We start from the raw sequence: 3353 nt of genomic DNA on the forward strand, positions 1-3353 counted from the left end.
GTCAGCCCTGTGATGACCTGGCGACTTGTCCAGGGTGTACCCCGCCTTTCGCCCGTAGTCAGCTGGGATAGGCTCCAGCTTGCCTGTGACCCTGTAGAACAGGATAAAGCAGCTAGAGATAATGAGATGAGATGAGACATTGATTTTCGTGACGTCATCTGTGGGACGCCTCCCTCTGAATCCTACGTCAGCGCTGGTTTGTTCATGAGAAAACGACCTGGTGGTTTTCTGCAAATTTCTTCGTTATCGCGTAATTATTAAAATGGTTAACAGATGTATCGTAGGAGGGTGTAGCAACACCAAGCTTGACAGGATTAGTACTCATCGTTTTCCAAAAGACCGGACAGTGAGAGAGAAATGGGAGCGCTTGGTCTACACAGGCTGTGCACTGAAACCGTGCAAAGCTCGCGCAGCCTGCTGGCGCTTCCGCAGGTGATGTCACGAATCCAGCTCCAGACTCCCTTGGGATTTTTTCAGACACATTGTTATTTTATTTTTTTCTGACGTAGACAGAGGGCCTTGTGCAAAATTACCCTTCTGGATGAGTGTGTACTTTCATATAAAAAAACACGAAATTGGTTCAGTATATGCCCTTTAATCTACCCCCAGCTTGCGAGGCCTGTTGCAGCTTCACAACCATTCACACTCACATTCACTCCTGTGGTCAATTTAGAACCTCCAATTAGCCTAACCTGCATGTCTAACCAATGTCTAACCTGCACCTGGAGGACTTCCATACAGAGAACATGCAAACTCCACACAGAAAGGCCCCTGTTGGCCATTGGGCTCAAACCCAGAACCTTCTTGCTGTGAAGCGACAGTGCTAACCACTACACCACCGTGCCGTCCAAAACAAAATATGTTTTATATTTTAGATTCTTCAGAGTATCCACCATTTATTTGAAACATTATGCTCCTTTTGGGGTGGCACGGTGGTGTAGTGGTTAGGACTGTTGCCTCACAGCAAGAAGGTCCTGGGTTTGAGCCCAGTGGCCAACGAGGTCCTTTCTGTGTGGAGTTTCCATGTTCTCCCCGTGTCCGCGTGGGTTTCCTCCGGGTGCTCTGGTTTCCCCCACAGTCCAAAGGCATGCAGGTTAGGCTAATTGGTGGCTCTAAATTGACCGTAGGTGTGAAGCTGAGTGTGAATGGTTGTCTGTGTCTATGTGTCAGCCCTGCGATGACCTGGCGACTTGTCCAGGGTGTACCCCGCCTTTCACCCGTAGTCAGCTGGGATAGGCTCCAGCTTGCCTGCAACCCTGTAGGACAGGATAAGCAGCTACGGATAATGGATGGATGGATGGATGGATGCTCCTTTTGAATTTGATGTCAGCAACATGTTTCAAAAAAGTTGGGACAGGGACATGTTTATCACTGTGTTGTATCCCTTTTAACAACACTCTGTAAATGTTTGGGAACTGAGGAGACCAACTGCTGTAGTTTTGAAAGAGAAATGCTCAACAGTTTGGGGTCTCCTTTGTCATATTTTGCGCTTCATAATGTACCAAATGTTTTAAATGGAACTGGACTGTAGGCAAGCCAGTTTAGCACCTGTACTTTTTTTTTTTACTGTGGAGCCATGCAGTTTTAATATGTGCAGAAAGTGGTTTGGCATTGTCTTGCTGAAAGAAGGAAGGCCTTTTCTGCACTGTAAAACGTTTCAGCCTTGTTTAGTTATGTCCACTTACTTTTTCTCTTTAACTCCCTGAGCTCTGAAAAGTGTTTTAATTTGAACTAATCTGTGCAAGTTTTCAAAGGTTAGACTTGAATTACTTAGTTGTCTTGACTAATTGAGACTTTTTCTGAGTTGAAACAAAGGTAATCATCAAATTGAGTTAACTTGCATTTCCAAGTTAAACCTATTTGAAATGTTTTACAGTGTGAAAAAGATTTTGTCTGGATGGCAGCATATTGCTCTGAAACGTGTAAATATCATTCAGCATTAATGATGCCTTCCCAGATGTGCAAGCTACCCATGTCATGTGCACTAATGCACCCTCATACCATCACAGACGCTGGCTTTTGAACTGTGCACTGATAACAAGCCGGATGCTCCCTCTCCTCTTTAGCCTGGAGGACGTGGTGTCCATGATTTCTAAAAAGAATTTCTACTTTTGATTTGTCAGTCCTCAGGACAATTTTCCACTTCGCCTCAGTCCATTGTAAAAGAGCTCGGGTCCAGAGAAGGTGGTGGTGTTTCTGGATATTGTTTATATCTGGTTTTAACTTGCATTTGTGGATACAGTAATTACCTGTTTTCACAGACGATAGTTTTCTGAAGTGTTCATGAGCCCATACAGTGATTTCCACCACAGACAGGTGTCTGCTTTTAATGCGGTGTCGCCTGAGGGCCTGAAGATCACAGGCATCCAATGTCAGTTTTCAGCCTTGTTTCTTGCGTACATAGATTTCTCCAGATTCTTTTCAAATCCATTGTGGTGGTGTACAGAGGAAAAATAGCAAAAAAATTGTCACTGTCCAAATACTTATGGACCTGACTGGAAGTTAAGTTTTCATTTAAATAAGTATTTAAATATGCATCAGTCAAAAAACATGACCTAATAAAAAGATCAATATCCTGAATGAGCAGCCTGTCACCTTCTTAAACAGACAGAACACAGTGACGCTCATGAGGAAAGAAGTGACAATGACTCTGATAGAGGAATCAGGGAATCAGGTAAACTAGTCAGTGTAATCTCCTCAGGATGACTTTTCACTGCAGTCACAACACTGTCACGTGCAGCAACATGAAACATCAGAGCCGGAACGTGTCACTGACCAATCAGGTAGCGTTATGTCATGAATATTAATGAGACTCCCCTCTGCCATCCTACATTTAACATCTCATATTTGTTTTAATTTAATATTTTCAACCCAAATGAACCGCATTATTTCACGTTTGTACCAGCAGATGGAAGGATTTAGTGGAGATTGAGGCTTCATTTCGATTTGGAAGAACAGAAAAACCCTGACACTTTTATTTCGAAATAAAATACAAGTTTATGTTTGAGGTTTGAAGGAGAAACAGTTTTGTTTGGTTTTATTTACACAGACATCAGCAGCTGAACTTCATCCATTTTACTGATCAGATTAAATTCTGCAGTAAAACTCAGTGTGAACTGTAAATAATCTTTATTAATATTTGATTTGTAATGACAAAGTTCCACAATCAAAATGCATAACAACAGACAGTAGAAGTAAAATTATTTGTTTATGCAAAAAAACTAAGCCCAGGTATTAAAATAAACTGTACAGCATTTTAAAGGGGAATATGTATTACTAAAATTAACCAGAAAAAGTAAAATATTTTTGTTTATTCTCACCATTTAGTAGATGATTACATTTGTGAGTTGAAA

This window comes from Neoarius graeffei, chromosome 1 (assembly GCF_027579695.1).
Source record: "Neoarius graeffei isolate fNeoGra1 chromosome 1, fNeoGra1.pri, whole genome shotgun sequence".
Taxonomy (NCBI): Eukaryota; Metazoa; Chordata; class Actinopteri; order Siluriformes; family Ariidae; genus Neoarius; species Neoarius graeffei.